Source organism: Podarcis pityusensis, assembly GCF_964106645.2.
Source record: "Podarcis pityusensis genome assembly, chromosome: 5".
NCBI lineage: Eukaryota > Metazoa > Chordata > Lepidosauria > Squamata > Lacertidae > Podarcis > Podarcis pityusensis.
Window position 1 is genome coordinate 39,069,035 of NC_138032.1, and position 11,294 is coordinate 39,080,328.

Genomic DNA, 11,294 nt, shown 5'->3' on the forward strand with positions numbered 1-11,294 from the left:
CAGTGCAATTGATGGCTTCACCTCTGCATTTCTGGATTTCCTGGCCACTGTTTCAGCAGGGAAAGGTAAGTGCATCAGCAAATCAGCTGCTGAGTTGGGTTCGGAGGGGGAGTTATGTTAGTGAACCTGTTAATGCATAATAATAGCATGTACAGCTGGTGTCTGACGGCAACATAGTATAAACTTGTTTCATACCTATGGAGGCATATCAAAAGAAATATCTAGATTTTTAAAAACGCATATCAAGTACTTTCACAATTATCCCTGAGTGGAAGCAGATCTCCAGACTAAGCCAACATGCAACCGATCATTTTATTTGTAGTTAACTTCTGGAGTTGCCAACATGATGTGAAAAAGCACCACAGCACCCCAAAGGCATGCAATGGTTCCCAGCAGGTGATCTACTCTCCTCTGTGCTGAATTGCTCATCAATTACTCTCCTGACTGCCCAGTCCCTCCTTGTTCAGCCTTCAATGTCTGCACCCACTCCATTTCCTTTCTGATTGGCCAAGCTTTGGAACCCACAGAAAAAGACGATGAGAAAAAGCAAATGAATCAGTGTTAAACTAGTATGCCTCTGTCACTGCTAGTAACGTGAGGTGAGAATAGTCTCTGGAGAATATTCTCCACAAACTGTAAATTCTGTGTCATCAACACAGCAGCTTTAAATGTACATAACTCTTTAATTGAGAATATTCTCCAAAAGATTATTCTCAAGAATTTAACATCGTTAGTCACTGCACAGAAAAAGTATGCTTGTGCAGAAGGGACTGTGTGTGGCTAGGATAAAAGGAACAATTATACATAAGTCTACTCAGAAGAAAGCCCCACTAAGTTACTCCGATGTGAGCATGCTTTTGATTCCAGCCTTAGGAAAGAGGGGGACAGATGAAGATAGGAGAGTAAGACAGGACTCCTTCACTTTTAATACTTTCTAGGAGAAGGAATTTCAGCAGATGTTGCTTGTCATGGAACTTAGGCCACTGTCCAAGATTCAGGACTACTGTTAGAAACTCAGATATAGAAGCTACCGGTAATTTCCAAATGGCACCTCAGTTACAGTTGCCACAACAAAATATCTAAGAACCGGTTTTTTTCTGGAATGAATAATAATAATTATTATTACTATTATCATTGTCATCATTTCTATACTGCTTTATATTTTAAAGAAAAAAATTTCAAAGCGGTTTACAACACATTAAAAGTCAAATAAAACAATCCAGAATAAAACAAATTCAAGCTTCAAGGAAAATATTTCAGATCCTTGTCTTAAGTGACGTTTTACTTTTCCCGTATTTATTTACCTGCTTAATTTGTATAGCTGCCCCACAGCAGAAGTATTCTAGAAAGCTAGTATGGTGTAGTGGTTCTAGTGTCGGACTAGGACCTGGGAGATCAGAGTTCAAATCCCAACTCAGTCAGGAAGCTCACTAGGACCTAGGACCAATCACAGCCTCCTAATCTACCTCACAGGGTCATTGTAGGGATTAACTGAGGAAGTGAACCATGTACTCATTGGAGAAAAAGGTGGAATATAAATGCAATAAATAAGCCCTTCTGCTTACCTGCTTAAGAAAGCTGGGCGGGCCAGCCAGATGGAAATGTCAGTTGCCTACCTGGCATACAGAGATGTCCCAAGTGGTCACAACTGGACCCACGCCTGTTGCAAAACACACCTGGCACCTGGGGAATTTCTAATGCTGTTCAGGACCTGTACTTTGCATCTGGCCACCCAAGAGGTGGATGAGAAATGCAGAGTAATCTTATGAAGTTTTACTCAGACCTAAATCCCACCAAGTTAAATGGACCTTACTTGCATATAAGAATGCATAGGACTGCAGCCTTGTGTTCAGTTTCATGGGCAAGTTGAACCCCACCAGTGAAATTGGTAGTTTACTATATGAAGTGGGGCCAAATATTTGCTTTTTGGCATTTGGGGCTGAGACCCCATCTGTGTCATATATTGTCCATTTTGACTGGGCACACTTACCATGACAGCCATTTTGTGGTGGGGCTCACAAGTTTCTCAAATTTCCAAATGCACCCATGCGTCCAAGGTTTGTGACCGCTGGTAACCTCATCTTTACAATAATGTTGTGGGAACAGCTACGTAGTTAATTAGTGTCTTGTCAATTCTTTTAATACTAATCATCATTAAACAAATCATATAATAGGTATCTCTTCCCGTGCATGAAGTTGAGTTATGTTTCACTATAATTGCTTTTGAATATCTTTTGAAACATTTAATATCTTTTGAATTATACTTTATGTGTTAAAATTTTAGATTTTTATTTTTTTTACAAAAAAGATTTTTCAATTACAGTGGTGCCCCGCAAGACGAATGCCTCGCAAGATGAATGCCTCGCTAGACGAAAGGGTTTTTCGTTTTTTGAGCTGCTTCGCAAGACGATTTTCCCTATGGGCTTGCTTCGCAAGACGGAAACGTCTTGCAAGTTTGTTTCCTTTTTCTTAACACCGTTAATACAGTTGCGACTTGACTTCAAGGAGCAACTCATAGAACGCGGTGTGGTAGCCTTTTTTGAGGTTTTTAAAGACTTTTGTGATTTTTGAAGCTTTTCCAAAACTTTCCCGACACCGTGCTTCGCAAGACAAAAAAAATCGCAAGACGACAAAACTCGCGGAATGAATTAATTTCGTCTTGCGAGGCACCACTGTAAATCAAGTAAGTTGTTATGATAGATATAATTTTATTTTCCCATAATGTGTTTCAACAATGTAGTTCAAAAAATGAACCAAACAGATTCCTTTAGAAGACTGTGTAAAAGAAATGCTCAAACATGTTTGAATTTACTAGTTATGTTACTCATTTATTTATTTGTTTGTATTTCATGTATTGTGTTTTCTTGTATTACCTTGTTCTGATGGAAAACACCATGTAACTATTTTGGCAAAGGGTGGTATAGCAACATCTTGATAGACAAATAAGTAACAGTATCAGGTACAGTGGTACCTCAGGTTACAGATACTTCAGGTTACAGACTCCACTAACCCAGAAATAGTACCTCGGGTTAAGAACTTTGCTTCAGGATGAGAACAGAAATCGCGCGGCGGCGGCGGGAGGCCCCATTAGCTAAAGTGGTACCTCGGGTTAAGAACAGTTTCAGGTTAAGAACAGACCTCCAGAACGAATTAAGTTCTTAACCCGAGGTACCACTGTATATCCACCAGAAACCAACAAGCCATATTGTAGTTGCCAATCCCCTGCTGAATGATGCTGCTTATTCAAATAGCAGCAGCCCAAAAGTCTAACAAAATATTAATGGTTTAATATTCTGGTTAATAAAGTGATTATTAAAATCACAGTTCCTCATTTTAGACATAAAAGAGAACGGTATTATAAGCTAAGCATGATTGGTGTTCCAACAGGCAAGAGGCATGGGAAGAGACAAGAAAAGAGCATGAGGCTGACAGTCATTCCTAGTTTGCTCAACTATGGTTTACCCACCCAGGAACGTACATCCAAATGTGGCTACAAGCCACAATGAGTCTGTCCTACCTTTACTGCTAGAGGCAGTATGCCTTTGAATACAAATTACTGGGAACTGGAAGCTAGGAGAGGGCCAGTGCACTCAGGTCCTGCTTGCAGGCTTCCCATAGGCATCTCTTTGGCCCACTGTGAGAATCAAATGCTGCACCAGGTAGACCTTTGGCCTACAGGGCTCTTCTAATGTTCTTTGGATTGCACAGGAAGCAAATTAAGTAACAACAAAAATATAATTTAGCATTTCAGCTAACTCTGGCCCAAAATCATCTAGTACTGCTTTCACTGGTACAACTTCTACACACCTGAAGGGTTGAGGGAGAGGGAAAATAGAAATGCAGCTCCATAAATGGCAATGTGAACTGGTAATTTCAATGAAATCCAGATTGCAACCTTTTGGCACAATGCAGAAAAAAACCCCTGAAGCTCTACTGAAATGAATTCAAGCCATACACACACTTAAGTATTCAGGTTAAAGTCCTGAAATGGACTTTGGACATGCCTGCTTTAGGTATAAGAACAACATACTCAACCAAGTTTTATATATCACTAGCCGGCTGTACCCTTCTCTCAAAGAAGCTGACTGGGCCCCAAACCAAGGGTGGACTTTGGTAATCTTTCATAATATGGCACCCTGTGTGAGCCCAAAATTTGGCACCCCTAAATGGATCTTCTCAATTATGGATCTTCTCAATTTTGCGCCCCCTGAGCTCGGCAACCTGTGGGACAGCAACCACCCACCCACAGCCCTAACACTGATGCTGCCCAAACACACACACTGGTTACATTCAATCTAGCATATTGTATGCCTCTAAAGAAATTTCAGGAACTTCAAATCTGCTCAAGATTTGACTACTACTAAGATGTTAGTAGAAGCCTAATAGTTTGCTCATGTTACAATCAAATATTATCTGTTTGACTGATTAGAATACCAACAGGAAATACAAAGTGCCAGGCATCAAGTACTCTGCATCCTCATCATCCCTGACCATTGATCATGCTGGCTGGGGCCCTGGTGGAAGTCCAAAACCTCTGAAGAGCACCAGATTGGGAGAAGCAGCCCCAGAGTGCAGGATCCAAATCAATGGGTGCAGATGACATGAAATGGGATTTCAATTAATCGTCAGGAACTTCCTAATGAAACAAGCTGTCTGATAGTGGAACAGACTGCTTAGAAAGTGGCTATTAGAAGTTTAAGCAGAGGCTGGATAGCAGCCTATCAGGTATGCTGTAGCCGATTTCCTATATTTGGCAATTGCTGGACTGGATTACCTTTAAGGTCCCTTCCCATATTTAGCTTTTCTCTTAATGTTTTTATGTTGACCAGACGATGTTTCATTATATATTCAATTTTTACTGTTCTATAATTGTTCGCTGTACTGCTCTTAAATTGCTGGTTGTAAGACATCTTGTAAGGTCTTTAGGTTGTATCCAATTTAAGAGTTTGAAATTAACGGTCCCAATATGTCCATTATTTTCAATAGATCTTCTCTGAGCAGACCATTGTGGAAAACCTTTTGTCCTAAAAAGCAAAGTTAAAATGTTTTAAACAAATAAGCTGTAAATAAAATTAATTAATTTGGGATCTTGAGCTATGGCCAAGATTGCATTTAAGCAAGTTTCCCAGAATTTTATTTTAAGCAAATCTTCAGAAGATTAAATGTATTATATTATTCCAATGGGTGATTGCTCAAATCATTTTCAGAGGAACGTCAACAGTTCAAGAGTTGGGTGAAACCATTCTGGTTCTTACATGAACAGCTTTTTCTGTATTACTAATTTGGCTTATCACACTTGACGTATTTATTTAGGACCCACTCTAGGTCTGGTCGTAATTTGTTTTAAACTGTTTTACTTTTGAATTTTACATTGTAGTGACCCACCTTAGGACCTTCTGGTGAAGGAAAATAAATCTAAAAATCTCCTCCTCCTCCTCCAGTGGAACAAAAAGGGAACATTCCAATCAACTTCTTAATTGCAAAGTGCTCATCTATATTAGTTCTATTCATCAAAACTCCCAATATTCATTGAGATTCTGCAACATGTTCAAAAGTATTGACTATTTAACCACACACGTTTCAACCTTAGGAAGAGCACTACCTAAAAAAAAAAGTGTGGTGAATAAGTTTATAGCGTATATGAGTTGATGTTCTGCTCTTTGACAAGAACAAAATGTACTATAATACAAAGGAGATAAATTATTCTTTGGTACAAGGTTGTAAGATTATACAAAAATGTAAGCTAACTTTTATTGGCCTATCTCTTACTCACATGTTTTCCTCTCAAGTGAGCATGGCATTGCCTATTCAAATCAGTGATGAAAACCACCCTGCAAGGTAATATGTCCCTCCCCCCTCCCCACTTTCTAGCATTCCCTACTGCTGTTATATGATCCACTAGTTGCTGCATGTCCCATAGTCACAGCTAGCCTTCCTGCTGGCTACGCCGTCTAGCACAAGATGACCTGTGTTCCAGTCAATACAACTTGTAGAACATTCTTAAGTTATGTCACGAGGCAGGAACACAAAGATCCAAGGTGATCTTAAACACCAGAACAGAACTTCTGGTGCTTACTGCTTTGGTCACCTACCAACCAATTATTCCACTTCCCAAAAAGCGAAACATCCTAAGTGGCCACTCTCCACTTACTCCAACTTGTGCCCAGCGTCAACCCATCACCCTACAGTATTGACCAGAAATCTGCCCCTAAAGCTCTTCCCTCCTCAAGAACCAGAGCTGCAACCAGGAGCTAACACTTGATACCTCCCGCAACGGCTCAGTCCAACTCAGTCCCGCTATTTTAGGCATCTACTCTGATTCCGCCTCGGCCAACCCCCTCGGGGATCAGCGCTACCCCCAAATGGCCTCCCCATTTCCGCCTTGGCGTTCTCGCCCGCCACCGGTTTTCACGGCCGCCACCCCCGTGTCCCCGCTATGTGGGCCCTCTGCCTCTCCCGGCTCCTCATCCACGGCGTCGCCCGTGGCACACAACCCACCCACCCCCGGAAAGCGAGGGCAGCGCGGTCGACCCTTATCTCGCTCAGCGCCGCCGCCCGGCCGAGAACGAGCCGGGGAAAGCGCGCTCGAGGGCGGGAGGGAAGGCGGGCAGGCCCCGCGCGGGGGCGGGCGCACGGCGGCGGGCTCCGGGCCCGGAGAAGGCACTGGCGGGGTCGGCGAGGCGAGGCCGCCCCGTGGGGCCGCCGCCCTTCCATTGTCACCCCGGCCCCGCAGGGAGGGAAAAGAAGGGCCGAGCCGGGAGGGGAAGAGGGCCGCCACCCGGGAGGAGCCACCTCCTCGGGCGAGAGCCGCCCGCTCGCTCCCTCCCTCCCTCCCCGCTCTCGCTCTGGCTGCCGCCCGCTGGCCCGGCCCGAGAGTGTGAGCGAACGAGCGAGGGAGAGAGCGCGAGCGGGAGAGCGAGAGAGAGAGCGGGCCCGCTGCCCCCGCCCCTCGCGCCTCCATCTTGGATCTCAGCCTCGGAGCCCCCCTCCCTCCGCCCGCGCTGACTGCGTTACCTCAGCTGGGCCAGCGCCCCCGGGAATCCTACGGTGCCACGGGAGAAGGGTCCAGGCGGGCCGGGGCCAAGCCGGGCCGGAACGAACAAGCGGCGGTGCCGGGGGCCGCACCTCAGTAGAGCCGCAATCCTAAACCGCCATCTGGCGGCATTTCCTACCCGCCAATGGCGCAGCCGCCGCCGTCGCCAACCAGACCCAGCGCGCCTCCTGCCGGCCGCGTCCGCACACTACTCGAGCAGGCCCCGCCCGGCGGGAAGGCGCCCAAAACAGCTTTCGCGCGAAAATGTGCGCGCGTGCGCGATACTTTTCTGGCCCCGTTCACTCACCGTACACCTTTTGTCTGCGCGCGCAGCGAGTCCACCTCCGGACGGAAGTGGTCTACGTGACACTTCCGTCCTGGCAGGGGGTTGGTTGGGCGGCCTCATCGCCATTTGTATGCGCGCCTCCGGGTAGGGTTAAGGCGCGTCCCCGAAGCGCTCCAGTGTTTGCGAGCTGTGTTGCCGCTCGCGAGCTTAACAGCAGAGGGAGCCGACAGCTTTATGGCTGCGCAAGTGGATGACGGGCCCAAAGCGTTTAACGCAGACGGAGGGTTATTTATTTTTAATCGCTATTATAATGTGATTTACAGTTCAGGAAACGCGGGATGCGTACAGAGAAATTAAATATTTACGATCGTTTCTTCTAGCAAAAGCCATATTTGGAGCATTTCTTTATTCGTTTAAAGTGCAAGTGAATAACTTCTATTTTTAGCAGTTTCCCGCATTAATTTCAAACGTTGTCATGAAAAGTATGGTTTGAGGGAGGGAATCAGAAATGGTCCCAGGTGACTGAGCTAATAACTACCAAGGAAATAAAGAAGATATTTTGGGAACATGAATATACCTACCGAAGGCTGGGAAATGATTAAGAACAGATTACTGTATATCACTCAGGCTATGTGATGATCAAAACCCAATATTCTGTCCTCAGATTGATATATTTAAAACGATACATAGAACTGATAACTGCACTCCTGGCATGTTGTATACTGCAGCCCGGTTAGAATATAACCTGTAAATAGGGTCATATTTTATTTAGTCTCCCCCGCCCCTAGTAACTTACAATAGTTGTTAGAATATGTTTTTCCTCTAATCATGGACAGCAGAGGATTGGATAGTGAGGAGGGAGAAATAGGTCAGGCTGGTGTAGAATCAAGAGCTCCCACACACCTCTTCCTCTTGCCTCCATCTGCTGCTCCACTGTCTCCCAGGACCAGGCAAGGATTGGGAGGAGCAGGTGGTTACATGCAAGTGGAGTCTACACCTGTTTGTGTGCAGCTCAGATGCAGGAGATAGATACATAAGCAAAGGTCAGCAGCAGAACCTCTGTTGCAGCAGACATTAGACTGGTGGACATGCCTTTCCCTAACTTGTAAGTGTACTTTTAACAATAAATAGAATTACCGTATCTACTCTGCACATTCTGTGCCTGTCAGCCCCATGACACCCTTACACAATGTCATTAGCCACCATTCCCAACATTGCCCCAACTAGAGGCAGTCCAATATATTTTGCTGCTCCACAATTGACTGTTGTGCACTCCAATCCAGTAACTATATAAAGATGCGGGGCCCAAACCTTGAAGCATGCACAGCCTTGTATAATCTACAACTTTCACCCTAGAAGAGATTTTCTCTCTCTGATCACATAACCATGTGCTCTAATGGCAGTCACAAAAATACTGCTGCTGTGAGCAATTGGTTGTGTTGCTCAGCTAGCTGTGGATCCAGCAGAGTCCCAGACATTATTTACTGAAAAATAAGTAGGGCTTGTATGACTCAGTTGTCAACTATTTTTCCCCTTTCTTTTTTCCTTGTACTGCTTTGTACATTTAACAACTTAAAGTGCAGGTTGTCGGGAACTCGGGCACATGCACAGCTGTTAAAAGATGCATTTTCACATTAAGATGTCTTCCCCACTTTACATGTTTGCTGTGGGAAACCGGTATACATACAGCAAACACATTTGTCACATAGAATATGGAACTGCTCTTCGCAAGTGTTTTATACAGATTGCTCTTGGACCAATCTCTTCAGGTATTATTCACAACAAATTGAAAGTCTTATTTAAATCAGGGAGGCTAACCTGTAACCTTCAATATGTTGTTATAACTTCAGTTCTGATCAGCCACAGCCAGCATGACCACTTGCCAGAAATGATAACAGCTGTAATCTAACATCTGGAGTACCACAGTGAAATATACTCTGAGTCGAGTGTGAATTTCATGCTGTTTATTCAGCTCATAGTAGCAATGAATGAAACTTTCCCCCAAACATCTAGCTATACAGTATATACATTATTTACACAATGGGTGCCGTGTGATTGGCTAATTCCGGGCTGCTCCTGTAGGCCAATCCGGTTGCTGATTCACTTCCTCCAGAAGCCTGATTGGCTGCTTCTGCAGGCCAATCAGGTCGCTGATTCACTTCCACCTGGAGCTGGATTGGGTAGCTCCTGCGGACCAATCAGACTGCTGCATTCTGGAGCCACCCAATCCAGCTCCAGGTGGAAGTGGATCAGCGACCTGATTGGCCTGCAGGAGCAGCCCGGAATTAGCCAATCACACGGGGCATATTGTGTAAATAATGTATATATAGCTAGATGTTTGGGGGAAAGTTTCATTCATTGCTACTATGAGCTGAATAAACAGCATGAAATTCACACTCGACTCCAAGTATATTTCATGATGGCAACAACCTCCAAAGAAATTGGAGAAGAAGGGCAGAGGCTTTTCTTAGGCCCTCCCCCATCCCTACAGAGGGTAGGCCTTTTCCCATCTCACCTCACTGAATACCATTGTCATTTTAGGAAGGAGAAAAATAGGCCAGGGGTGCTGTTTTGTGTGTGAGATTGGGCTGATGCTGAGAGAAGAAGACACAGAGTGACTTTACCATGGTTTAGGCAGGCAGTATCCCTGGAAACCTAATGGAGAAACAAGATGTATTGGAGTGTTAATGCTGTGAGCCCTTCCATCCTATGTTCAGGTTGTATATATGTATAAAATAAATCCATATATCCTGAAGACATTACTATCTCCAGCGACTTTCATTTCAAGAAAACAGAACCCTGGGTAAGATCTGGGAACTCTGGAGTCTCTCGCCATTTGAAGACGGGTGCATACAATAGAGCCATAACAAATTGTTTTATTTGCTGTTTGTTTAAAAAACATTTAAGAGGTTTATACTTGAACTGAGAGATTTCCCTTATAAATTGTCGGTGAAATGTATCTCTGCCAGTGAAATAGATACCATTGACTGAATGTATTCATCCTATAGCAGCAAGGTGAGAAGATGGGGAAGCCCACTTGCACAATAATGAATGTTGTTTTTACCTGATGGAGCAGCATGTCCATATTGTAGCACAGAAAGATTAATCTAGAGAGATTATTCCAAGAGAAACAGTTCACTGCAAATGGATTAATACATTCTTTAGAACCATCATCCTACAGAAAAGGGAGAGAAGGGAAGCAGGGCTATTCCATTGGTTCTTCTCAAAGACTAGCTATCTTTGGCTCTTCCTTTACCATTGGGCAAACAGCAGCCATTCCACAATAAAAACTGATGTTTGAGTTTGTTGCCCCCCCCCCCTTTGCCTGAGAGCTGTGTGTCTTGGTTTTTATCTGTAAGCTATTCTGGGGGACGCGGGTGGCGCTGTGGGTTAAACTACAAAGACTAGGACTTGCCGATCAGAAGGTTGGTGGTGCGAATCGCTGTGCTGGGGTGAGCTCCCGTTGCTCGGTCCCTGCTCCTGCCAACCTAGCAGTTCGAAAGCACATCAAAGTGCAAGTAGATAAATAGGTACCGCTCTGGCGGGAAGGTAAATGGCGTTTCCGTGGGCTGCTCTGGTTCGCCAGAAGCGGCTTAGTCATGCTGGCCACATGACCCGGAAGCTGTACGCCGGCTCCCTCGGCCAATAAAGTGAGATGAGCGACTGGACCTAACGGTCAGGGGTCCCTTTACCTTTAAGCTATTCTGGGATCAATTTCAACTGACAGCAGAGTAAAAATGCCTCAAATAAATGCCCCAACTAGCAGAACACTGCTAATAAGGCAGATACTGGCATGTATCTTGTGAAATTTTAGCTGTGTCCTACTGGCTTCTGGCCAGGGTTGGGGGTGGTAGTGAAATGAAAGTATGAATTTAGTTTCACTGAGATCTGTAGCAGGATCAGTGAATGAACTGAGTTAGGATGTAGCATCACTGTGTTTACCCCTCTCACTTCCCCCAGCACATTCATTCCCAC

The 11,294-nt window shown here is 44.6% G+C and overlaps 1 protein-coding gene across 1 annotated transcript in view; it reads right to left on the bottom strand.

Annotated features, from left to right (window-relative positions):
* Window positions 1–7,220, bottom strand: part of STAG1 (STAG1 cohesin complex component) — a 113,277-nt gene extending 106,057 nt beyond the window's left edge. Inside the window, exon 1 of the mRNA XM_081006661.1 lies at window positions 7,015–7,220. The gene's annotated coding sequence lies outside the window, so the exon portion shown is untranslated. The remainder of the gene's footprint in view (window positions 1–7,014) is intronic.
* Window positions 7,221–11,294: the final 4,074 nt, after the last annotated feature.